Below are 27585 nucleotides of genomic sequence, written 5' to 3'. Positions count from 1 at the left end.
CAGTGGATACCTGAATAAAAACAGCAACTTTTACCCAAGAGCCACGTTCTAACTTAGGCAATCTAAAATGTTGGAAAGAACTAATCTTGTGTCTACTGTATGTCTGGGTATTTCATGCATTATTTGTATTAGTTACACTTTCTCAGCCATCTTGAGAATGCCATTGTATTCCTCCACTTTACATATGAGACAAATGGATTTAAAAGTAGTCAAATAATTTGTCTAACATATTGGAGCTGGTAAACATTAAAGCCAGGATTTAAATGCACAACTCTTAGGTTTAGAAACCGTGATCTCTTCACAGCCAGTATTTAAGTGCACAACTCTTAGATGTAGAAGCCATGAGCTCTCCACTATGACAACCATCTATTTTAGAAGTCAGGTGAAGGATTTACCACATTAGAGTTTCATAGTTTGTAGTTTGGTGTGAGGGACTTGGGAAAATGTGACTTGAACTAAGACATCCTCTTCACAGGGTACTGACTGCATTTGGGTGAGGTATATTGTCTAAGGAAAACTCTGTTATAGATAAAAAAAAAAGTTCTCTTAATAAGAGGTATTTTATTTGCATCTTCTAACAAAACTGTTCTAACCAATTTCTTGAGAACTATGTTCAGTTGTGTAAAAATAACAACAAAATAATAAAGCACAGAAAGAAATTTGATTGAACCAGATGTTCATTTATTCAAAGACCTCTGTAGCTGCTGCCTGCCTCAGAGAGACATATGTGGGCGTGGCAGAAACATTACTATCTAAAGCTGATGGTTTTGTTGCATTAACTATTTCCTCCTGTAAGAGGAAATTTATTGCCAAAAAAAGTGTTATTGGCCAGGTGCAGTGGCTCATACCTATAATCCCAGCAGCTCACACCTGTAACCCCAGCACTTTGGAAGGCTGAGGTGGGTGGATCACCTAAAATTAGGAGTCCAAGACCAGCCTGGCCAACATTGCAAAACCTCGTTTCTACTAAAAATACAAAAATTAGACAGGTGTAGTGGTGTACACCCACAATCCCAGCTACTCAGGAGGCTGAGGCACGAGAATTGGTTGAACTCGTGAGGAAGAGGATGCAGTGAGCCGAGATTGCACCACTGCAGTCCAGCCTGGGAGAGAGAGTGAGACTCCGTCTCAAAAAAAAAAAAAAAAATGTTATTAATGTTAGAATATATTGGGGGCAGGGCCAAGGTGACCCACTAGAAGCAGCAGCATTCAGAGACTCCCACAGAAGAAAATCATAATAAGCTTGTGAATTCTTTACCAGCAACTGAGTTATCCAGGTTCTCTCATCAAAATTGACTAGAAGGCTGGTATGGCCCACAGAAAGAAAGAAGAGCAGTGTGATGCAGTGGCTTACCTGAGAGCCACATGGAGAAGAGAAACCTCCTCCCCAAGCTAAGGGAGGAGTGAGTGAGTGTACTACCCAGCCTAGGAAACTGTGCTTTTTCCAGGGAACTGTGCAACCCACAGATAGGAATATCCCACTCACAAACCCATGGCACCAGGGCCTACCATGAAGCATACACAAGTATCAATAGCCAGATTAACCAAGTGGAAGAAAGGATATCAGAGTTTGATATCCTTAATTACTAAATTAAGACATCTAGACAAGAATAGAGAAAAAAGAATGAAAAGGAATGAACAAAGCCTCCAAGAAATACGGGACTTCATAAAAAGACCAAACCTATGGGTGATTGGAGTACCAGAAGGAGACAGGGAGAATGGAAACAAGCTGGAAAACACACTTCAGGATATTATCCAGGAGAACTTCCCCAACCTAGCAAGACAGGCCAACCTGCAAATTCAGGAGACACAGAGAACTCCATTAAGATACTTCACTAGAAGATCAACCCCAAGACACATAATCGTCAGAAACTCCAAGGTCGAAATGAAGGAAAAACTGTTAAGAGCAGCCAGAGAGAAAGATCAGTTCACCCACAAAGGGAAGCCAATCAGACTAACAGCGGACCCCTCAGCAGAAACTCTACAAGCTAGAAGAGATTGGGGGCCAATATTCAATATTCTTAAATAAAAGAATTTTCAACACAGAATTTCATATCCAGCCAAATTAAGCTTCATAAGTGAAGGAGAAATAAAATCCTTTTCTGACAAGCAAATGCTGAGGGATTTCATTACCACCAGCCCTGCCTGCAAAAGCCCCTAAAAGAAGCACTAAATATGGAAAGAAAAAATTGGTACTAGCCACTGCAAAATCACACCAAAATATAAAGACCAATGACATTATGAAGAGACTGCCTCAACTAGTGTGCAAAATAGCCAAATATCTTCATGATGACAGGATCAAATTCACACATTACAATACTAACCTTAAATGTAAATGGGCTAAATGCCCTAATTAAATGACACAGACTGGCAAAATGGATAAGAAATCAAGACCCATCAGTGTGCTGTATTCAGGAGACCCATCTTACCTCCAAAGACACACACAGGCTAAAAATAAAGGGATGGAGGAAAATTTACCAAGCAAATGGAAAGCAAAACAAAAAAGCAGGGGTTGTAATTCTAGTCTCTGACAAAACAGACTTTAAACCAACAAAGATAAAAAAAAAACAACAAAGAAGGCTGTTACATAATGGTAAAGGGAACAATTCAACAAGAAGAGCTAACTATTCTAAATACATAAGGAACCAATACAGGAGCACCAAGGTTCATAAATCAAGTTCTCAGAGACCTACAAAGAGACTTAGACTCCCACACAATAATAGTAGGAGATTTTAACACCCCACTGTCAGTATTAGACAGATCAACAAGACAGAAAATTAACAAGGATATTGAGGACTTGAACTCAGCTCTAGATCAAGTGGACCTAGTAGACATCTACAGAACTCTCTACTACAAATCAACAGAATAAACATTCTTCTCAGTGCCACATGGCAATTATTCTAAAATTAACCACATAATCGGAAGTAAAACACTCCTCAGCAAATTAAAAAAAATTGAAATCATAACAGTCTCTCAGACCACAGTGCAATCAAATTAGCACTCAGGATTAAGAAATTCAGTCAAAAACACACAATTTCATGGAAATTGAACAACTTGCTCCTGAATGACTCCTGGGTAAATAATGAAAATAAGGTAGAAATCAGTAAGTTATTTGAGACCAATTATAACAGACAAAGTACTGGAATCTCTGGGACACAGCTAAAGCAGTGGTAAGAAGGACATTTGTATCACTAAATGCCCACATAAGAAAGCTAGAAATATCTCAAATCAACACCCTAACATCACAATTAAAAGAGATGGAGAGGCCAGGCAAACTAATCCAAAATCTAGCAGAAGACAAGAAATAACTCTAATTAGAGAATAATTGAAGGAGATAGAGACATGAAAAACCCTCAAAAAAAAAAATCAACGAACCCAGGAGCTATTTTTTTTTAAATATAAACAAAATAGAACACTAGCTAGATTAATAAAGAAGAAGAAAGGCAAGATTTAAATAGACTTAATAAAAATGATAAAGGGGTTATCACCATTGATCCCCACAGAAATACAAACTACCATCAGAGAATACTATAAACACCTCTTCGCAAATGAACTAAAAAATCCAGAGGAAATGGATAGATTCCTGGATGCATACACCCTACCAAGGCTAAACCAGGAAGAATTCGAATCCCTGAATAGACCAAAAACAAGCTCTGTAATTGAGGCAGTAATTAATAGCCTACCAACCAAAAAAAAAAAAGCCCAGGTGATGATGGATTCCCAGCTGAATTCTACCAGAAATACAAAGAAGAGCTGGTACTATTCCTTCTGAAACTATTCCAAACAATTGAAAAGGAGGCGGCTCCTCCCTAACTCATGTTATGAGGCCAGCATAATCTTGATAACAAACCTGATGGAGACACAACCAAAAAAAAAGGAAATTTCAGGCAGGCCAATATCCCTGATGAACATCGATGTGAAAATCCTCAAAATACTGGCAAACCGAATCTGGCAGCATATCAAAAAGCTTATCCACCACAATCAAGTGAGCTTCATACCTGGGATTCAAGGCTGGTTCAACATATGCAAATCAATAAACGTAATCTGTCACATAAACAGAACTAATGACAAAAACACATGATTATCTCAATAGATGCAGAATGGGCCTTAGATAAAATTCAAAATCCCTTCATGTTAAAAACTCTCAATAAACTAGGTGTTGATAGAACACATCTGAAAATAATAAGAGCTATTTATGACAAACCCACAGCCAATATCATATTGAACGGTCAAAAGCTGGAAGCATTCCCTTTGAAAACCTGCACAAGACAAGGATGCCCTCTCTTACCACTCCTATTCAACACAATATTGTAAGTTCTGACCGAGGCAATCAGGCAAGAGAAAGAAATAAAGGGCATTCAAATAGGAAGAGAGGAAGTCAAGTTGTCTCTGCAGACGACATGGTTTTATATTTAGAAAACCCCATTGTCTCAGCCCCAAAACTCCTTAAACTGATAAGCAACTTCAGCAAAGTCTCAGGATACAAAATCCATGTGAGAAAATCACAACCATTCCTTTAAAACAACAATAGGCAAGCAGAGAGACAAATCATGAATGAACTCCCATTCACAATTGCTACAGAGAGAATAAAACTTAGGAATACAGCTAACAAGAGATGTGAAGGACCTCTTCAAGGAGAACTACAAACCACTGCTCAAGGAAATAAGAGAAGACACAAACAAATGGAAAAACATTCCATCCTCATGGATAGGAAGAATCAATGTCATGAAAATGACCATACTGCCCAAATTAATTTATAGATTCAATGCTATTCCCATCAAACTACCGTTCACATTCTTCATAGAATTAGAAAAAAAAAAAAAAACTAGTTTCTTATGGAATCAAAGAAGACCTTGTATAACCAAGACAATCCTAAGCAAAACAAACAAAGCTGGAGGCATCATGCTACCTGACTTCAAACTATACTACAAGGCTACAGTAACCAGAACAGCATGGTACTGGTACCAAAACAGACATATAGACAAATGGAGCAGAACAGAGACCTCAGAAATAACACCACACATCTACAGCCATCTGCTCTTTGACAAACCTGACAAAAACAAGCAATGGGGAAAGGATCTCCTATTCAGTAAATGATACTGGGAAAACTGGATAGCCATATGCAGAAGACTGAAACTGAACCCCTTCCTTACACCTTATACAAAAATTAACTCAAGATGGATTAAAGACTTAAATGTAAAACCCAAAACCATAAAAACCATAGAAGAAAACCTAGGCAATACCATTCAGGACATAGGCATGGGCTAATACTTCATGATAAAAATGCCAAAGCAATTGCAACAAAAGCCAAAATTGACAAAAAGGAGCTAATTAAATGAAAGAACTTCTGCACAGCAAAAGAAACTATCACCAGAGTGAACAGACAACCTGCAGAATGGGAGAAAATTTTTGCTATCTACCCATTTGACAAAGGTTTAATATCCAGAATTCACAGGGAACTAAACATATTTACAAGTAAAAAACAAACAACCCCATCAAAAAGTGAGTGAAAGATATGAACAGACACTTCTCAAAATAAGACATTTATGTGACCAAAAAACATATGAAAAAAGCTTATCATCACTAATCATTAGAGAAATGCAAATCAAAACCACAATGAGATACCATCTCACAGTGATCAGATTGGCCATTATTAAAAAGTCAGGAAACAATTGATGCTGGCAAGGCTGTGAGAAATGGAAAAACTTTTACACTGTTGGTGGGAATGTAAATTAGTTCAACCACTGTGGAAGACTGTGTGGCGATTCCTCAAAGATGTAGAACCAGAAATACCCTTTGACTCAGCAATCCCATTACTGGATATATACCCAAAGGAATGTAAGTCATTCTACTGTAAAGACACATGCATAGGTATGTTTATTGCAGCACTATTTACAGTAGCAAAGACATAGAAATAACTCAAATGTCCATCAATGATAGACTGGATAAAGAAAATGTGCTACATATACACCATGAACTACTATGCAGCCATAAAAGGGAATGAGATCAACTCCTTTACAGGGACATGGATGAAGATGGAAGCCATCATCCTTACCAAATGAACACAGGAACAGAAAACCAAACACTGCATGTTCTCACTCTTAAGTGGGAGTTGAACATTGAGAACACATGGACACAGAGCTGGGAACAACACACGCTAGGGTTTGTTAGGGGTGGGGTGGTGAGAGGAGGGAACTTAGGTGCAGCAAATCACCATGGTACACGTATACCTATGTAACAAACCTGCACATTCTGCACATGTATCCCATTTTTAAAGAAGAAATAAATAGAAAAAAAGAGAATATAGTAGTAAGTGGCTAGATAGCCTTGCAAACGGTTGAGGTAATTTTTTCTCTTGGGATGGCAGAAAAAAATTGATCAAAAGACGTCAGATAGATGGATAAATAAGAGGATGATTGGCGAAAACATAGGAGAGTCTGAAATTGTGATTTCAACCTGATGCTAAGAATTCACTTACCTCAGTATCCAAGAGAATAGAGACTGAATCCCAAAGTTTAGGGCGAAAGTGAAAAGAACATGCTGGTTGCACACTTATTTACTACGTGCACTTGAGATAACTGGATACAACCAATATTTTTTAACAAGTTGTATATTTTAGATATAGAATACTTCCTCTCACTTTAGATAAAGGAATAACCTTCAAATTCACTCACATATCTTTTGTTCTGCAGAAAAATTGCTATGAAATGAACCTAAAAAGAAAAGACATTTCAAGGCAAATGAAAGTGATATTATAATTCATATGCTAATATTAGGAAATAATTAAAAATGGATACATCTTCCCACTCCTCGGCCTGTTTGCTTTCCATTTAAGGAGAGTGTGTGGGTAGCTCAGTATAGTATAAATGAACCAGGAGCCTGTGATGTATGTGTTTGTATGTGTGTGTTTGTGTGTGTCTTAAAAAGAAATGAATGGAGCAAAACAAAAGCAAACAAAGGTAGGAAGATTGAGATTAAGTTCCTCTTGGTGGAACATTTTTCCTTTCTTCAAGGGCAGAGATAATGTTCTAGTCTTAGCAAAATCCCTGGCACTTACTAGATGCTAAGCAAATGCCAAATGCATACCGGAACAATAGGAGGGATGGGAAGAAGGAAGGAAGGGAGGGAGGCAAGGAGGGAGGGAGGGAAGGAGGAAGGAAGGAAGGAGGGGAGAAGGGGAAGGGGGGAAGAGGGGAAGGGGGAAGAGAGGAAGGGAGGGAGAGAGGCAGGCTCACTGAAGTCTTATTTGTTTATTTATTTATTTTTATTTTTTCAGACGGAGTTTAGCTCTTGTTGCCCAGGCTGGGGAGCAATGACGCAATCTCGGGTCACTGCAACCTCTGCTTCCCTGATTCAAACGATTCTCCCTCCTCAGCCTCTGGAGTAGCTGGGATTACAGGCGCCCATCACCACATCCGGCTAATTTTTTTTTCCTTTTTTTTTTTTTTTTTTTTTTTTTTGAGACGTACTCTCTCTCTGTCGCCCAGGCTGGAGTGCGTGGCGCGATCTCAGCTCACTGCAAGCTCTGCCTCCCGGGTTCAAGCAGTTCTCTTGCCTCAGCCTCCCCCTAGCTGGGACTACAGGCACCCGCCACCACGCCTGGCTAATTTTTTGTATTTTAGTAGAGACGGGGTTTCACCGTGTTGCCCAGGCTGGTCTCCAACTTCTGAGCTCAGGCAATCCACCTGCCTCGGCCTCCCGAAATGCTGGGATTACAGACACATGCCACCACGCCCGGCCTTAATTTTTGTATTTTTAGTAGAGACAGGGTTTCACCATGTTAACCACGCTTGTCTTACTCCTGAACTCAGGTAATCCGCCTGCCTCAGCCTCCCAAAGTACTGGGATTACAGGGGTGAGCCACCACGCCCGGCCGAATTCTTATTTGTTGGGCAATATTTACAAGGCATTTCGTGCAGTTCTTCAAGGTAGAATCCACAATTCTGAAAATATTCCACTTGTGGCCCTAGTATCAGTTTCTCAAAGTTGGATGATGATAAATGTTGGTAGTTGTGAACCTGAATAGTTTTCTTCTTTACATTCTTTTAGACTGTGTTAAACGGGAGCTTAATGGTAGATGCCTTCAGATTAAATGCCGTTAGGTTCACATTTCTTAGAAGACACAGTGAAGTTATTTGTAAGAAGGAAAAGCACAGGAGTTAAAACTGATCCATTCCAGTGGAACAGACTTGCTCTATCTCTAGCTGCAGAGTTGATCTCCCAAATGTTAAGGTTGCCACAGACTTCAAAGTTTAGGGAGTCAGGCCCTCAAGTCAATTAGGCGTCCTACCTCTTTGCTTGCATAGCACCATGTATATCCATGACATCACCCCAATCAAATCGGATTTATTTTTTCTTTCCATTTTCTTAAATCTTCATGACAGAAGAATTCACCCAAAAATGAATCCCATTGTCTACCAGTCATGTGGAAGATAGTGAGAACTCAAGAAAATGCTATTAAAATAATGGTGCAAACATAATTTAGCTTGAAATTATACAGTGTCTGCTTATTTTTGCTTTTATTTTTGTTTTTATTTTTATCTATACCAGTCTTGTAGCAACAAGTATATTTCAACCTTTGTCAACCCTGAAACAGTATCTTACTCTTTTCTTCTTTTTTTTTAATTTACTGTCCCATTTTGTGGCCATGGCTCTGAGCACAAGTAAAGGCTCATATTCTTGGACTCTGTATAGCTGCAGAATTAGCCAAGTATTTACAAAAATAGTTAAAATAATAGTAATAAAAATAATAATCTATACCACAACAGAAAATGTTCATTGTTATTTAGTAGGAAACTAGTAGCAAACTATTTGAATTGTTTTGCTTCTGTGATAAAATATGTTCCCTATAGAATGCACTTCATCTCCATGATCATATCCAATGTCTAAATTAATGTAGATCAAAAGAGTTCACATTGATATCAATGCATCAAATATGAACAATTCTGACCAGCTTGGCAGAGTACAACCACATCCTCTCCTACCAATAAAATTCCTCTTAATACCACCTGAAAAATTACCTACTACGCATGAAGCACCTTTCTCTCAAACCAAAGCACATTAATTTTATTTTCAAAGACACCATTGCAGGTCCAAGTATTACTTAAGGTGATTTATTTGCTGATTCCATGTAAACCCAAACTGCAGAAACATGTTTACATCCTCATCATTATAGAAATATGAAACACGCAATTGTGCACACCACTTCCATGTAAACCCAAACTGCAGAAACACGTTTACATCCTCATCATTATAGAAATATGAAACTCGCAATTGTGCACACCACTTCTAATTGTGTTGCTTATGTCTTTTGGATTCTTTAGGAGACAGGATTTATTAAATAAGCAAGTCCAGTTGTGTACAAAGCATCATTAATTTTGTGTGGAATGACATGCCACCGGGTACTTGCAAGAAATAAAAGCGCTCCCTCTGCTGCCAGAAAATGAATTTTTCTTTAATTGTTATTAAAATCTCCCACCTAGCTTCTCTGATGTTTACTTCATAAGTTATATTTTTTGTAATTACTGTTTCTGTTATCTTTAAAATTGTTTTATATTATACCATTTGATTTTTAAGAAAAAATAAGTAATTTAAATTCAATATTTGCTTATTTCAAGTAACTCAAAATTGTCTCCACTTAAATAGTAATTACAAACAGTTCTTTGTTGCAAAACCAAAACATCAATCCACACAGACTTGCATTAATCTCAAGAATGTTATAATTACCTAAAATTACACATAAATTAATATTTCAGCACATGCCATCAAAGAGTCTAATACATGAACTTTTCAATAAATGAAGTTGGTATCCTGAAGATGATTCAAAAAACCTCTGCACATCCATAGCATCCAAAATTTATTAGTTTACCTATACTTATAGAATTTTCAAAATGTGTGTTTTTCTGAATTTCTTCAGAGTCTGAAAGAGGTCTAAATGAATCCTATGACATAATTGAGATCCTGGAGATGCATCTGTTATTAATAATAATTTAATTCTAAAATATATACACACAATGAAGATTATAAAAGTAATTTTACAGTGAAGATGGGAGTAGTCAATTGAGATTATTCACTAGATTTTCAGTTCTTGGAATTCACACTCTTCTTCAACTAAATTGTAAATTAATATCGTGGGTCTTTGAGGCCATAAGAGTATATAAACTGCTAATATTAAATTTTCTAAATTGAAATTTTATTGTGATTTAAAATTTCATTGACAATTTTATAAGTATTATTAATAAGAAACTTCAACACTGAGATTAATTTCAGTAATCTAGGAGCAACCTAGAAGAAAAAGATGGTATTGAATGGAATGTAAATAATGATCCCAAAAAGCATCAACACTTCCCTTGCTAGACATGGAGAGCTATTTATAATTCTCTCCCTTTACAATCACTTGTACATGCCCTAGGAGATAGCCAAAGGTTTCTAAATAATTATGCTAGCAATATCAGCATGTGCACATTATTGTATGAAACTTGCCTTTACAAGAATTTGATGCTTATACATTTTGCTGTGTTTGAAATTACAGATTCTTTTAATATTGGGTTATGTATGCACCATTCAAACTAATAGATCCAAGCTTACCTTCCTCTTAGATAAATCAAGTCTAATAATCGTGAATAGCAAATGATTGACAAGGGAATACAATCTAGCACTGAGCCAAGATGTCAGAAAAAAAAATGGGTGGAACAAAACAGAGTAAAAGCAATCAAGAATAATGTCTAGAAAACAATAATTTGATATTTTTCATACAATAAATAAAGCAAGACTCAGTTGTTGCACCTTGGCTTTTACTGTGATTTTCATAATGTGCAACAGTAGAAAGTGTAAAGTAGGTATGTAAAAGTGCAAAGCGAATTTTATGAGGCAGACAAGCAGGGATGGTTAAAGATAGATTCAGAAATTGCTAGATGTTAGAGGCTGAGAGAACACGCTCTGAGTCAAAGATTTTAGATCTGAGAATGTTGAGTCTATACAATCAATACTTATAGAAATAAGGATATATCTTCATGAAGAGATTAAATATGTTTACTTTTCTGTGTAGTAAAATGACATATTATTCTCAGCATTGACGCAACTACTTTTCAGGGATGTAGGTAAATTTTTGGAATTTTTTAGAAATATATTACTACAATGTGAAGGGTATCACAAGTAAATTATACTTTGAAAGCTTTTCTTCTGTAAAACTGGAACAAAATAAATATTAAAGTTTTAATGCCAACATGTTTCTAGGTGAAGAGGGTATATGACCAATATTCATTCCAAACTTTTCAAAAAAGAAAAGAAAATGCTGTTATATTTTACAGCTATTGGAAAAGATCACTGGTGTTAAGACAGCTCTCATTTTTGACTTCCATTCTCTCTTTTGCAGATTTTTTTCAGTCTTAAAATATCTGTTATTGACGCATTTGACACAACTGGGCCTTTGTTCCTTTCTTTCTCTTTTTCACCATTTCAATAAGTTCTATTTTCTATGTTTGTGACTTTATTTAATGAGAAGTAAGTTAAGTTTCTAAGTTATAGCTAGTGTTCAAAGAAACAAACGAAATTATTGAAAATCCTTGATGCATCTATTGTTATGGAAAGCATATGAAAGATTTGCAGAGATTAGTATTTACCTATAGAATAAGTAATTAGAGAATCATTGTGTTTTGAATTATTGTATGACTATGATCATATGAAGAGGTTAGTGATGGAAGAGATTATTTGTGAATTAATATAATCAAAGAAATCAGTGCTGAAACCTGAAAACTTGGAAGATGGGACAGATAATATTTGGTTCACTGATATGAGACATATTTGTTTTTGAGCAGATTAGAAAGGATATGAAAAAGTATCAAGCAAAATAAAAATAAAAAGGTGTATTCCAAGTGAAAAACCAAAAATATTCTCATTTTTAGAAGGATTCATTCCAGAATGGAGCAAGAATATGACAGTAGGATAAACTGATTTGCCAGAAAACTTTATGTGGTGAGTAAATAAAGGTCTGACAAAACCATAATGAAGCTGGGCTCCCGGTATTGCAGTAGAAAATGTAACCACTGCTTGAAAGGTTAGGGTGTCTCTCATGCCTGCTGCAGCAGGTAGTGTTTCCATGAGTCCATTCCCTTTGACTGAGCCAAACCCATCCAGAAGTTAGAGTTATTGCAGGTTATGAGGAAGAAGCAGGAGCATCTCTCTTTATTAAGGAAACAGGAGCAGAGAGCAAGGCAAGCAGTGCAACTAGGGACCTGCTTCTCCTTCCATGGCTGGGCCTAATATAAAAATATCCTTCCCAAAAAGCTGGCCAATATAGGGATTGCACACAGCGAGATGCGTTTTACACCTAGGAGTTTGTCGTTAAAAAATCCAGCTCATTGACCCATTGAAATAACACTTTGGGTAAGTGTCTGCTCCACTCCTGTTCTATAGCACTTACTTCTACTTTTGTTTTCTAAACATGAGCCCCACATCCTTAACATTCAAGAATAAACAAAGTTGGGATATGAGTAAATTTTGTCTTTAACTTTCCTGTTAGGGAAAGCCTCTACAGAATAAGAGGCAGTAATAAGCGGATGTACTAGCACATCTAGAGGCCATTCCTCAATGGACACAAAAGGAACACTTGCAGAAAGCGTGGTGAGAGATGAGGAAATGATGATCATCTCAAGGTTGCATTCACTTAAGAGGCAGTGTAGCAAAATGGGAAAGAATGCAGTCAGACTGCTTGGTCCAAATTTTGGATACTTCACAACTAGTGTGACCTTAGCCAAATCTTTTCATTTCTTTATGCCTCCATTTTCACTTTTTGTGCAAAGGGGATAAAAATAGTACTTTTCCTCATGGTGTTTTTACAGGGATGAGTGATGTATATAGTGTGTTAGGTATGAAGAACTTTGTAAACATTACAAAAATACAGCTGACATTTATATAGAAACTCAGTTTACCAAGCCGTGTGCAAATATAACTTCATAGTACTCTGCAAGTTCTTTTCATTATCATTCACATTTCACAGAAGAAACTGAAGCTTAATAATTTCCTGTAAATTTCTCGACATCACAGAGTGTACAAAAGCTCAAAAGGATTTCATCTACTTTTGAAACTTTTGTTCCATCCTTCCCCCATCTGTCTTTGAATTCTGGTACTAAAATCCAAACACAACCTTTTGTGCCTAAGAATGCACAAACCTAGAGTATGAAAAGGGGGGAGGGCAATAGTCTGTATTTTGCAAGCTCGCTAAATATTTTAAGCTTTACTCTCAACTCATTTGAGGCATGATACCCTCTGTACTTTTAATCTGCAATCAGCAAAGTATTTTATTGTCTCCACCTTTTATTACTTTTATCAGCAACTTGTAAACATATTGTACTAAGAAAAGTTGTTAGTTAATTATATTCTTCTAAAAATATTAGCTAGAAGTTAAATCTCTATTATGTCCATGTTAACCGGAAACTTTCCTTCCCTTAGTAACATAGTCACATTTAAACAGTGCTGTGACATTTATAATTTGGAAAGCATGCAAAGTGAAATGAATCTGATAGGGAAAAAAATGCACAGAGAGCCTCAGAGCAGGCACGCTACAGCTGAGTTTAAAATGCTCATAGCTCTGTTCCAGATATTTCATGGTAGTAGCAAAAAGAAAACAAAAAGCAACATATTGCATTAACACATAAGCATGAAAATGCCATAGCCTATTCATGGGAGACAGGTGTTAAATTATAGAATAGTGTATTGTTCCTATGGTATTTATGTCTTTCAAGTTTGTTTGACATTCCAGAAACAATGTGACTCGAGCTCATGAATAAAATTAGAATCATTTTATTTCTTTCTTAAAAACAAGATACTGGTTTTTTCTCCTCATTCTCACTTCTATTGGAAAAATAAGTAGAGGTAGATTAATCTATGTATCTTACTAATACAATACAAATTATGCCTATGGGAACTAATTAAATAGGTAAAGCACATTTTACATGTGGTCTTTCAGATTACTTTTCCCCCATCCCTGTGGTTTCCAGTTGCAGGAATTTGTTCAGTGACTTTGAGAATGGAGTAACCATATTGCTTACAGGAAGCAGAGAATGATAAATAAAGACATTGGGGATTTGGGAAGAGCAAAAATAAAATGTACCTCCTTCCAGAACATCTTAGATGCTCTAATGTGATAATTCATAATACAGCTCATTTGACAGGATGGGGAGTAACGTGTGGGTTTGATCTACTAAATAGCTCCAGAAAAGACCATGGTTTTTTATACTGAATAAATAAAAGATATACTTATACACACACAAACTGGGGGAAAAAACTGCTCATATTTAGTAAATCGCTTTTTTCTCTCTATTACAACATATTTCCTTTTTTCTTTTAATCTAGGTTTCATTATAAATTAGACGAGTTATGCCAGAAGTGTGGGTTGAAGGAATTTTAATTAGTTGGTTCCTAGTAGCAAAATATATTGTGGGATGTGTACGTGTACGTGTGTGTGGGGTGGGGGCATGTATTGCATAAAAATGAGGATACATTATAAAAAGTACATTGTTAGGTGACTTCATCATCGTGTGAACACCATAGAGTGTACTTATACAAATCTAGGTGATATAGCCTGCTTCACACCTAGGCTATGTTGAATAGGCTACAAACCTGTATAGCATGTTACATTACTGAATACTGTAGGCAACTGAAACGCAGTGATACTTGGGCTACACTAAATTTATTTTTAAAAATATTTTTCCTCGAATAATAAATTAACCTCAATTTACTGTAATATTTCATTTATAAACTTTTTAGTTTTATAACATTTTTACTCTTTTGTAATAACACATAGCTTAAAACACAAATACATTGCACATCCGTACAAAGATATTTTCTTTCCTTATGTCTTTTTTATGTGAGCATTTTTCTATTTTTAATTTTATGTTTACTTTTTAAAACTTTTTGTTAAAATTAAGACACATAATTATGAATATCACTGTCCTCCACCTCCACAATCTTGTCCCATTTGAAGGTCGTCAGGGGCAACACATGCATGGGGCTGTCATCTCCTGTGAGGAACATGCCTTTTTCTGGAAAATACCTTCTGAAGGACCTGCTTGTGGTTGTTGCACAGTTTACTTCTTTAAAAGGAATGCATTCTAAAGTAAGGATGATAAATAAAGTATAGCAAATACATAAGCCAATAACATAGTTATTTCTTAGCATTATGAAGTATTATGTCCATGACAAGAAATATGGTGATCTGTTTATACCACCGCTACCATGACGTGTGAGTAAAGTGTTGCACTGTGACGTTATGACAGCTAAGACATCACTAGGTAATAGAAATTTTTCAGCTCCATTATGATCCTGTGGGACCACTGTCATATATGTGATCCATCATTGACCAAAATGTCAGTATATGGCACAGAGCTATATGTGTGTGTGTGTGTGTGTGTGTATATGAATATATATGTGTACCTATATACACACATACATACACACATATACATTATATTCACATATAAACTATATTTTATGTCTATATAGTATTTGTACTCACATATAAAACTCAAACATATCCTTTAAACAAATCTTTTCATCACCAATCAGTCATGGTGATTTGGGGCCGTCCCTACATTATTACTAGTAGATGATATTAGCGTATCACCTTCAATCTCAATGCCTAGTCTTCAAAAAAACATTCAAACTATAGCAAATTAATTTGTGTGAGACTCTAAACTCTTTGACACTAACAAGTTATCATTTAAGCATTTACTTATTTCAAACAATCAAATACTAAGTCACCAAGTAGATTAATTTACAAATATTTAAAATATTTTCAAGCATATTCGAAGTACCTACCATTTTATTGAATAGGATTCACAAAAAATAAAGAGAAAACACAGAGCTCTTCTAAAATGAAATTGGAAACTGGGAGAGAAACTATACTCTGAATCGAATGGCATAAATAGAAATAGCCTGTGTGTATAGTAATACAATGTATGTGTATAAATATGAAGTATATATGTATAATTTATGCTATTCAATAGACAACTCATTGGCTTATACTAGCAGGAATTAAAATAAGTTCTTACAAATAATTGAAGGAAAAAAAGTTATGCTTGAACTGGAGAAAGAGGAATAAAAAAGACAAATGGGTAAAGTGAAAGATTTGCTTTCTTTTAGCATGAGAGTTCTACATTAACTTTAGGCCAGAGATGAAATCAGTAGACTCCCAAAGCACTAGTAACAAAAGTGAAAATAGACAAATGGTACTACCTCAAATTGAAAAGCTTCTGCAAAGCCGGAAAACAATCAATAGAATTAAGAGACAACCTAAAGAATGGTGGACAGTGTTAACAAACCATGCACCTAAAGGGTTAAATATAAAATATATAAGAAACTCAAACAACTCAATAGCAAGGAATCAAATAGCCTAATTTAAAAATGGGCCAATGACCTGAATAGGCATTTCTCAAGAGAAAACATACAAATGGCCAACATGTACATGAAAAAATTACTAACATCACCAACCATCTGAGGAATGCAAATTGAAACCACAATGAGATTACCACCTCATCCTTATTAGAACAGCCATTACCAAAGAGATGAAGAGTAAGTGCTGGCCAGAATGTGGAAAAAAATGAATTCCTGCACATTGTTGGTGGGAATGTATAAAAATACAGCCATTAGACAAAAGAGTACGGAGATTCCTCAAAAATCCAAAAATAGAGCTACCATATGATCCAGCAATTCCACTACCAGTCATATTCAAAGAAAATGAAATCAGTATGTCAAAGAGATATCTGCACTCCCATGTTTATTGTAACATTATTCACAATAGCCAAGGTATGTAATCAACCTAGGTGTCCATCAGCAGATGATGGATACAGAGAATGTGGTATACACATACAATAAAGTATTATTTAGCCTTAAAAACAAAGGAAATCTTGTTATGTATGACAACATGAATACAGCTGAAGGATATTATGCTAAGTGAAACAAGACAGGCACAGTGAGTTAAATACTGCATGATCTGATTTATATGTGGAATCTAAAAAAGTTGAACTCATACAAGTAGAAAGTAAAATGGTGGTCACCAGGGGCAGGGGGTGGGATCAAGTTGTTGTGATGTTGGTCAAAGAATATAGAATTTTAGTGAGGAAGAAGAGGGATAAGTTTTAACATTTTCTTGTACAACGTTGTTTCTATAGTTAATAATCATATGTTGTATTTTTTAAAATGCAGAGTAGATTTTGTGCTCTCACCACAAAAAATGATACATCAGTTAATTCGCATGTCAATTAGCTCAAGTTAGCCATTCCACAATGTATACATATTTTAAAACATCATGTTATACATGATTAATACAAGCAATTTTTATTTGACAATTAAATAAATAAATACAATGTCGAAGGGTGATTTCCAGGATCTGAGGGGAGAGGTAAGAGGGCAGTTCCTACTTAATGGTTATATTGCTTCAGCCATGCAAGATAACAAATTTATAGAAATCTGCCATACAACAATCTGCATATAGTTAATAGTATTTTACTACATTCATACAACTTGTTAAGAAGGTGGATTTCACATCATAATTTCTTTATGATAAAAAATGATAACATGTGAGGGAAAAAGGAACTCAGTAGAGAATAAGAAACACGTGGCATCAGGAGTACAGGAGAGATGGTTTCTGTTCCAAAAAAAAATGGAAAACAGCATCTTAATCACAGCTGGAAGAAAATGCAGTACACAGAGATTCTGTGCTATAGTTAAAATGTACATATTGAGACTCATTTTCACAGCATTACAAGCAGTGTTAACATGTAACCCCTGCACTAAATATACAAAGAAATTACACATAAATGAAATTGTTGCTAAGATTTCAATTAGGATTACAAAAAAAATTAAATTCAAAGATCTCAGAAATCAAAAGCACACTAGAAAATTGGGAAATAGAGTTATTCTGGTTTGGGTGGTATATGGATAAAGAAAGTCTATTTGTCCCCAAATAGGCCTTGGACTAAATCTTTGCTTTTTAATACACACATAAAGACAGGAAGTTAAGCCTTTGTATCAGGACAAAATAAAATTCAGAAAAATATATGGAATCCATCCCTTCAAGGGATGCATATTCAGGGAAATAGAGGGGGTACATCTACTGCCTCTTGAAAAGAAAAAGAGTAAGGCTGCTGTATTTGTGTGTGTGTGCGTGTGTGTGTGTGTGTGTGTGTGTGTGTTTGGGTTTGGGTTTTTTTTGATGTTTCTTGTTTTTGTTTTGTAAGCTGAGTTGGGAATAAAGAGCTTCTTATAATACATATGCACACACACACACACACACCCCAAGCACGAATTACAGAAATCTGCTTTAATATCATACATATGTTTTGGGAAACAGAATCCATTGAGTTAATATTTTTAAAAAATAGTCCCACCCTAATTATAACATTTCTCCCATAAATTAGGAGGCATAAATTTCCATAGGCAAAAATTATCTTTGTAAAAATATTCTCTCATTCCAAATAAGCTCACTATAAAAAACATAGAAAGCATGATGATGCAGCAAAACAACACACTAGAGGACAACAAACCCTAAGGAATGAAAACAATAGGACAATGTGAAAAATATTATAATTATTCTAAAATAATTAAAGAAATTAACAGGGGAAGAAAAAATACATCAAGATGCTACAAAAGGTGTAAATAGGAAGTGAGAAAGCTATATAATGCCAAAAATAAAATATATACTCATCGATACTAAAAAATCTACTAAGAGGTTGTCAGACTAGACTCAGACAAAAAAAATTCATTAGCTATAAGATACACGTTAGAAAAGCAAGCAAAATGAAGCTTAAAATAATTGAATCGACATCCAAATATTGGATTATTTAATTACAAAAGGTCAAAGACAGAAATTTTTTTCATCATGAGAAAAAACTTAACTACAAATTAAAACAGTTAGGTAGGTAACAGAGCATTTCAACAGGAACTACAGGAGATTTTTTCAAATTGGAAGAAAAAATAATTGTCAACATAAAATTATACTCACCTAAAATAACATTCAGGATGTAGGGTAAAATCAAAGTACTTTAAGCATAAATGAAGACTTAAAACTAAAATCACTTGCTGTAGAATACTACAACATGGCATAGAAAAGAAAATTGGATCAGAATTCAATAGGTAAGGAACAAAATTGCTTAGTAATTTGGTAGACATTAAGTTATATTTTCTGAAAAAGCTAATTGTAAGTATAATAAGGATTTCATCTGGAGAAGTTTCGAAAGAGGATATAATTAAAATAGTAGAAAATACGATACAAAAATTGAACTGGAAGTCAAAATTAAGTTATTTTATGGCTATTGTGTTGTTCCGAGGGTAAATATATTTATTACATTTGTGTATTAACTCTGTTACATAGGTTAAAAATTTATATATTTAAATGAACCATTAAAAATAGAATATATGTATCATAGTAAACAGGTAGGGAAAAAAGAAATAAAGAAAAATTCATTCAATATACTAAAAGACAAAATAGGAGAAAAGATTAAAAAACACCCAAAGCAGGAAAGATAAAATAAAATGTAATATTATAATATATTTTTAAAATATCAGCAGTTACTATAAATGCCTTAAATTGGTTAAGTTGTAGAAATTATCAGATAGAAACGTCTAAAACTAAACTATATGCTTTTTAATGAAGACACCCCTAAAACATAACAACACAGGACTTCTAAAAGAAAAGTGATAGAAAAACATTCTTTGCAACTGCTGAGGGAGGAAACTGATGCCCAAATGCTACTATAAAGGACCGCTTGGAAATTTGAGGAATTGTTTGTAGAAATCATCAGAAATGTGGAGGATTAAAATCAAAATATCAGAGGAAATGCAAAAGAACTAAGTACAAGAAAGATATCCCTTGTTAAGTGATGTCTCAAAACTCCATCACACCACATTATCAAAGATTTTCCAATGTGGTATTAAAGCTCCAAAACTGATGCAAGGAGTTTTCCAAAGTTAATCACCTTGATAGTAGCTGAGCCCAAACAACTAAAGATTACTAAATACAAAATCTGCACCAAAACTATTATTTGCTTGCTAAGAAAACATATTTTTGAGAACTATGATGTCAAAGCAGAATATTCCTTGGAGTACCACTATTTCCACAAGTGGGAGAAGCAGTGTATTAGAATTGCCTTATCTTAGCTAATGGACAGTATCAAAGAGGTCTGTTTGCTTTCTAGAAAAATACATATTCAGTGATGCCAAGGGAAAAAGAAGGTGTTATTTCAAGTCATACTTACTCTTTTTAATTTTAAGAATAAAATGTTGATAAAAGCACCAAGCCTATTGGATTTATTAATTTTTATGCAGTTTATTTTGCCTGATCTAGATCTATTATACTAACAGGTTTTGTTCTTGAATTTATGCCTTCACGCCTCTAGGTTTTAAATTTAGTATGCTGTGCCACTGATCTGAATTGCTTAATTAAAAATAACTGATCACTTTAAAAAGTCTATTTTTCCCAAAGATCTAGTTTTTATGTTCAAATTCATTACCTACAACTTTTTTTCAGCTTCAACATTTGTTGAAATTTATTTTTTGTTTCTAAAGTCATATAATATGAAACAAAAAACACTTATTATCTTTTAACCTGTATTAACACTTCTATGCTACTCATTACTATAACCATACATAAAACTTGCTGTTACAAAGTTTAAGACATTGGCTGGGTGCAGTGGTTCACACCTGTAGTCCTAGCACTTTGTGAGGCCGAGGTGGGCAGATAGTTTGAGCCCAGGAGTTGGAGACCAGCCTTGGCAACATGGCAAAATCCTGTCTCTACAAAAATTAGACTGGCAAGGTGGCTATGCCTGTAGTCCCACCTACTCAGGAGGCTGAGTTGGGAGACTGGCTTGAGTCTGGGAGGCGGAGGTTGCAGTGAGCTGAGATCATGCCACTGCCACTTCACCCCAGCCTCAGTGACAGAGGCCGACCTCGTCCGCCTAAAAAAAAAAAAAAAAAGACATTGTTTATAACATGAGTATATGTTTATACTTCTATAAATGTAAAATTTATTTTCAGAAGTATTATTTTACTTTGAATTGTATTCAACATAAATCTAAGTAGTCAAAATGATTAAAAACAGAGACATCAGAGTTCTGTTTGCAGTACAGGAAAGGAAGCTCCTGACAGCCCAAAATTCATAGATAATGGATAAACTGAAATTTAAAAAATAAAAGTAAAGAAATAATATTTTTAAAACTACTTAGAAGAAAAGGTAAGCAGATTTTTGAGGAAAGTCAAATCTTGTCAAAACATACTACAGAGAAGTTAAAGTTTGAAGAAAGAGAGCAGCAGATCTATACTTTGTGCTTTTGCTGGAGAACAGTACTCAGTAGTGGCATGACATAGAATAGTTAATAACTTCAACAAAAACTCACTATCTTCATGGCCTAGGAAACCAGGGAAATAAACTTACTGCATGTGGGGCAGAGCTTACAGTTTGAGCCTACCCAAATAAATTGCCTGCTAAAACAAGCACAGCTTTAATCTTTGAAAGGATATAATAAAAATATATATATTTAGATGTCAATACATGAGGAATTTACAACCTTCAATGATGACAAAGAAAATGCACTCATGTTGAATGAAAAGTTAGAGAATCTTACCAGAAAACTATACAATATTTTGTAAAATAAAAATTTTAACTGAAAAATATTATAAAATTTGTAATTGGATGAGCTTAACAGTAGAATGGATATGATAGAGGAAAACAGCCAATAAACTTTAACGTCAATAGTATCCCTTTAATATTTAATACAGAGAAATAAGGTTGAAAAAAATACACAGTCTTAGAGCTCTGTGATGAAATATCAAAATGTCTAACATATAGTTATGGAGTCTCAGAATAGGTGAAGGACATGATAGATCGAGACAAATATTTAAGAAAAAGTGAATGAAAATTTCCCAAACTTAAGGAAAGCCATAAATGTGTAATGCAGGAAGCTCAGTGAACTCCAAAGAGGATAAATATGAATAAACCACTCCTTGGCACTTCATAGTCAAACTGTTGACAACCAAATATAAAGAAAAAATCTTTAAAGCAGGGGAAAATACTAAAAATAAAACTACGGAACAAAAGACAATGTAAAAAATTGTTAAACTTTTCAGAAAAAAAAATTTTTAAAAACTGTCAATGTGTAATTCTTATCCTGTAAAATATTCATCGAAAATCAATGGTGTCATATTCTCACTTACAAAACGTATCTAAAGCAATTAAACTCATAGAAACAGAGAGTAGAATGGTTGTTGTCAGGGATCAGTGGGGAGACTGGAACAGACAGGGATTTGCTGTTCAATGCTTATAAAGTTTCAGGTATACAGAATTAGTAAGTTTTAGAGATATGTTATGCAATAGTGTGCTTATAATTAATAATGACACATAATCATTTGTTAGGAGGTTAGATCTCATGTAAATGTTCTTACCACAATAAAGAAATTTAAAGTGCATGTGCAGGGCTAGGGAAGAAGGGACCTTTGGGGGTGATGGTTATAGGATGGAGGGTTTCTTTTAGGAGTGATGAAAATATTGATTGTGGATGCACAACCCCGTGAACATGTAAAAAGCTACTAAATTGTACACTTTAAAAGGGTAAATTGTCTGTTATGTAAATTATATCCCAATATAAATGTTTTCTGAAAACTGAATGGTGACATTAAACCCATCCATGTTCAGATAAAACAAAACCAAGAATATATGTCACCAGCATATTTGAATAAATTACAACCTTCAGGGACTGAAAAATAATGGGACAGAATCAATATCAAAGTAAATATAGAAAGATTGTTTATGTTCTCTTAACTTATTTAAACATATATATTTAATGCAAAATACATTATACACTGATGTCATACAGATGACAAACATAGCATAAAGGAACACAGTAGATGGAATAGATGGATATAAATGGTGCAAGACTTCCAGTTTTCTTCAAGAATAGAATATTTAACTACTAAGTGTAATTTCAGCATGTATATGTAGTTTCTAGAGCCACCAGTAAAACAGGACATAAACAGGTGATACAGACAGGAGACAGGGAACTACTGGGTAGAAGAGCATGGTTCCCCGGCAAAGGCCCCGCCCTCAATCCTGGAAACCCATGGCCCTAAATGAGAACAGATATTCACGTTTTCACTCCCAAAAGTTACCTTTTGGCCCACCAGACCCTTATATCCTGTACTCGTATAAAACCCAAACCCCAGGCTGCAAGGGAAGACAAACAGAAGAGCAGAAGAGCAGCAGAGTAACACAGCAGAGAAGAAGAAAAGAGAAGGAGCATCTGAACATTGAAAGGAATTCTGCTGGGGATGGTCCGAGAGGAGATGGGCTGCTGGACGGCCAGACTCCAAGGGGAAGATCATTTTCCAACTCTATTCCCTTTCCAGTTCCCCATCCATCCTACTGAGAGGCACCTCCACCACTCAATAAAATGCCTACATTCACCACCTGTGATGGTTAATACTGTCAACTTGATTGGATTAAAGGATGCAAAGTATTGTTCCTGGTTGTCTCTGTGAGGGTGCCAAAGAGTGGGAAAGGCAGGCCCACCTTAATCTGGTGGGCACAATTGAATCAGCTGCCATCGAATATAAAGCAGGCAGAAACATGTGAGAAGGCGAAACTAGCCTAGCCTCCCAGCCTACATCTTTCTCATGTGCTGGATGCTTCCTGCCCTCAAATATCAGATTCCAAGTTCTTCAGTTTTGAGCCTCAGACCGGGTTTCCTTGCTCATCAAGCTTGCAGACAGCCTATTGTGGGTCCTTGTTATCTTGTAAGTTAATAGTTAATAAACTCCTTTATATATTTATCCTATTAGCTCTGTCTCTTTATAGAACCATGACTAATACAGATTTCGGTATCAGGAGTGGTTCTAGAGGAACAGAATATTAAGGATAGAGTTAATTCATTGGTTTTGGAGTTTCTGGAGTTGGTTGCTTAATATGAGTAGGCCTAAAAATGCTAAGAACTCTACTTCCAATAGTATGGAGAACACTGATAGTCCTTGGGCTGAACTGTTTAGAGAGTTATGCAAAATAAATGCGTTTGCCCCTCCTGATTCACCGCTCATGAGAGGCAAGGAGTTTCATGACTCTATACATAATACCTTTGACCATATGTGGAGAACCAAGGAATATAATGAAACTGGTTGGTTGCTCCTAAGTACAGTGGACAAAGTGATAAAAGAAAATGGTGAACTCAGGGATTCTGTCTCTTGGCTTCAGAAGAAGATACTGAGCCTCAAATCTGCTAAGATTGCCCTGAGTGAGAGTTTTATCTCCTGTAGAGAAAGAGCTGAAATTGTGCAAAAACAAACACAAGCTTTTATCATTCGAGTGGCTGACCTGCAATGAAAGGTGCATTCACAGCTTTGCCAGGTGTCTACTGTTAAAGTGAGGGCATTGATTTGAAAAGAATGGGACCCTGCAACTTGGAATAGGGACGTGTAGGAGGACCCTGGTGAAGCTGGGGACACTGAGTTTGTAAACTCTGATGAATATTTTTTGCCAGAAGAAACAACTTTCCCATCCCCAGTAGTGGCAACATCCCCTCCCTGACCCATGTTGCCATCAGCCTTTTCACTTTTGTCTGAGTAGATAAACCCTATGCTGCCTGCGGCAAAATGATGGCCTTCCCTGAGGCAGTTGCCAGGCAAACTAATGTTGATTCTTCTCAGGAGCCACCCCCGACACCCCTGTTTGCTTCTAGATCTATAACTAGACTAAAGTCCCAGTGAGGCTGAGTGTCACCCATGAGGAGGTGCATTACATTTAAAAAGAACTGCTTGAGTTCTCTAATTTATATAAAGAGAATTTTGGAGGACAGGTGTAAGAATGGATATTAAGGGTATGAGATAATGGTAGAAAGAATATAGAGTTAGATCAGGCAGGATTTATTGATCTAGGCACACTAAGTAGGAACTCTGCATTTAATGTTGCAACTCAGGGAGTTGAAAAAAAAAGGTTCTAATAGTTTATTTGATTAGTTAGCTGAAATATGGATTAAAAGATGGCCCAATATGAGCGAGCAGGAAATGCCTGATCTCCCTTTGTTTAATGTAGAGGAAGGGATCCAAAGGCTTAGGGAGACTGGGATGGTGGAGTGGGTTAGTCACTTTAGACCTATTCATCCCAGCTGGCAGGGTCCAGAAGATATTCCATTGACCAATGCCGTGTCAAATAGGTTTGTGAGGGCAGAGCCTGCATCTTTGAAGAACCCTGTGATTGCTCTTCTCTATGTGTCAGGTCTAACAGTAGGAACCACAGTAACTCAACTACAAGATTTAAATACAGTGGGAATAATTGGATCCTGAGGTGTCAGGGGCCAAGTGGCAGCACTCAACCATGAAGATGGGCATAGCTACCGTAATGAACAGTAGAGGCAAAGGAACAATCAGAATAATCTGACTCATGTAATGCTCTGACATTGGCTAATTAATCATGGTGCTCCTAGAAGTATAATTGATAGGAAGCTACTGCTTTGCTACATAATGTATATAAGGAGAACATTTCTAGGTCAAATGGACAGAAGACTAATTTGAATTATAAAAACAGAGACTCACAGCCCCTCAATCAATTTCCAGACTCAAGCCAGTTTACAGAAGCAGAAGTACTTGAATGAAGAGGAGGCCAGGTCCTCTTGAGGAATGACCCCACTACATTACCAACAATCTATCCAGTGAACTTTTCTCCCACCCTTCACCAAGGAGACCTCCAGCCTTTTACCAGGGTAACTGTGCATTGGGGAAAGAGAAATGATCAGAGATTTCAGGGACTATTGGACACCGGCTCTGAGCTGATGTTGATTTCAGGGGACTCAAAACATCATTGTGGTCCTCCAATTAAAGTAGGGGCTTAATGGAGGTCAAGTAATTGATTAAGTTTTAGCTCGGGTCTGACTTATAGTGGGTCCAGTGGGTCCCAGACTCATCCTGTGGTCATTTCCCTAGTGTGAGAATGCATAATTGGCATAGACAAACTTAGCAGATGGCAGAACAACCACATTGGCTACTTGACTGGTCAGGTGAGGGCTATTACTGTGGGAAAGGCCATTAGAACTATCTCTACCTAGAAACATTCTAAATCAAAAACAGTAACAACAACAACAATAACATTCCATTCTTGGAGGGATTGCGGATATTAGTACTACCATCAAGGACTTGAAAGATGGAGGCGTAGTGATTCTCACCGCATCCATGTTGAACTCTCCCATTTGGCCTGTGCAGAAGACAGACGGATCTTGGAGAATGACAGTGGATTATTGTTAGCATAACCAAGTGGTGACTACAATTGCACCTGCTATACTAGATGTGGTTTCATTCCTTGAGCAAATTAACACATCTCCTTGTACCTGGTATGTGCCCATTGACTTGAAAAATGCCTTTTTTTCCATTCCTGTCTGTAAGGCCCACCAGAAGCAATTTGCCTTCAGCTGGCAAGGCCAGCAATATACCCTTACTTTTCTACCTCAGGAGTGTATGAGCTCTCCAGCTTTGTGTCATAATCTTATTTGGAGAGACCTTGATCACTTTTCACTTCTGCAAGATATCACACTGGTCCATTACATTGATCACATTATGCTGATTGGATCCAGTGAACAAGAAGTAGAAAACACACTGGATGTATCGGTGAGACATTTGCATTCCAGAGGATGGGAAATAAACCTGACTAAAATTCAGGAAGCTTCTACCTCAGTAAAATTTCTAGGGGTCCAGTGGGGTGGGGCCTGTTGCAATATTCCCTCTAAGGTGAAGTATAAGTTGCTGTATTTGGGTCTTCCTATAACCAAGAAAGAGGCGCTATGCCTAGTGGACTTATTTGGATTTTGGAGGCAACATATTCCTCATTTGGGTGTGTTACTCCGGCCCATTTATCAAATGACCGAAAGGCTGCCAGTTTTGAGTGGGGTCCAGAACAGGGAAGACTCTGCAACAGTTCCAGGTTGCTGTGCTAGCTGCTCTGCCATTTGAGCCATAGAACCCAGCAGATCCAATGGTGCTTGAGGTGTCAGTGGTAGATAGGGATGCTGTATGGAGCCTTTGGCAGGCCCCCATAGGTGAATCATAGCAGAGGCCTCTAGGATTTTGGAGCAAGGCCCTGCCATCTTCTGCAGAGAACTACTCTCCTTTTGAGAAATGGCTCTTGGCCTATTACTGGGCTTTGGTGGAAACTGAACGTTTGACTATGGGTCATCAAGTCATGCAACCTGAACTGCCTATCATGAACCGGGTGCTTTCTGACCCATCTAGCCATAAAGTCAATCATGCGCAGCAGCATTCTATCATCAAATGAAAGTGGTATATACATGATCAGGCTCAAGCAGGTCCTGAAGGCACAGTAAGTTAAATGTGGAAGTGGCTCAAATGCCCATGATCTCCACTCCTGCAAGCATGAGTTTTCTCCCCTAGCCTGCATAGATGACCTCATGGGGAGTTCCCAATGATCAGTTGACAGAGGGAGGGAATTCCGACTAGGACCTGGTTAACAGGTGGTTCTGCACGATTGCAGGCACCACCCAAAAGTGGACAGCTGCAGCACTACAGCCCCTTTCTAGGACATCCCTGAAGGACAGTGGT

The sequence above is a fragment of the Symphalangus syndactylus genome, chromosome 21 (genome assembly GCF_028878055.3).
Source record: "Symphalangus syndactylus isolate Jambi chromosome 21, NHGRI_mSymSyn1-v2.1_pri, whole genome shotgun sequence".
Classification (NCBI taxonomy): Eukaryota; Metazoa; Chordata; class Mammalia; order Primates; family Hylobatidae; genus Symphalangus; species Symphalangus syndactylus.
This window is presented reverse-complemented; position numbering follows the sequence as displayed.